This window comes from Gavialis gangeticus, unplaced genomic scaffold (assembly GCF_001723915.1).
Source record: "Gavialis gangeticus isolate Ggan-Ray unplaced genomic scaffold, GavGan_comp1, whole genome shotgun sequence".
NCBI classification, from domain to species: Eukaryota; Metazoa; Chordata; order Crocodylia; family Gavialidae; genus Gavialis; species Gavialis gangeticus.
In genome coordinates, this window is record NW_017729016.1 from 2100263 (window position 1) to 2101256 (window position 994).

A 994-nucleotide genomic window follows, 5' to 3' on the forward strand; every position below is an offset into this window, starting at 1 on the left:
AGCGGGGCCCGCCCGCCGGCCCTTAACCCCTTCGCCGCCGCGGCTCGGTGCCGACACGCGCGCCGGCGCTGGAGGCTTGCGTTCCGCGCCGGGGCTGGAGGGCCGAGATCCCGATCCCGATCCCCCGCCAGACAGCGCCGAGCACGGCGGGCAACCCACACCGCTTCTCCGGCTGGAATAGGGGCGCTGCGGCTTTAAGGCCGCCGGGGTCCTGCCCCCTTTGTGACGCACGTTCCATTCCGGAACGTTGCAACGCAGCCGCCCTTCTCATTGGCTGCCGCCGCTACATTATTGCCCCGCCGGGGTCGAGCTGCGCAGGTGCCGGCGCCCCGGGGACGAGCCCTGCCCGGGCCGGGGGGAAGGTGAGCGCGGCTGGGGCAGCCCCGTCCCCGGGGCGGGGCAGGTGGTTCGGGGTCGGAGCTGAGCCCTTCGTGTGCGGCGGTGGGGGCCGTCCCGTCCCGTCCCCGGGCGGGACTGGGCTCCGGTACTGCCCCTGCTGGGAGCGGGCGAGAGCCGGCGTGGGAGGGATGTGGCCGTGCCCGGCCCGGGGTCGAGCCTCCTTCCTGCAGTCCGGGGAGGCGCTGGGCCTAGTGCGGCCACCGCTTTGGGCACATGCCGCAGAGACCCGTCGTGGAAGGGGCTGCTTTCTGCCCCTTACTGAGCACGCCTCAAGGGGCGATCGCTTTTCGTAGCCCTCTTGCTCCTGGGATCTAGTGTTTTTGCCCTTTTGGGGCCTCACGAGCTTTGCGTTCCAGCTTGCAGGCGGTTTCGGAGAGGCACCCGCACGGGCCTGCTTGGCGCGGGGTTGCCGCTTGGCTGTAAGGCGTACGTGGTACCGGGACACCTGTCCTGGCTATCGGCAAACTGCCCCGAACCAGCAGGAAGCATCACTGAGCTCCTAACACCCCCTGATCCCGACCTCCGCTGCTGCTTGCAGCTTTTCTCTTCCCGTGGCGACGTGGCTTCCCAGCAAAGCAGAGTGCTATTTGGGGGG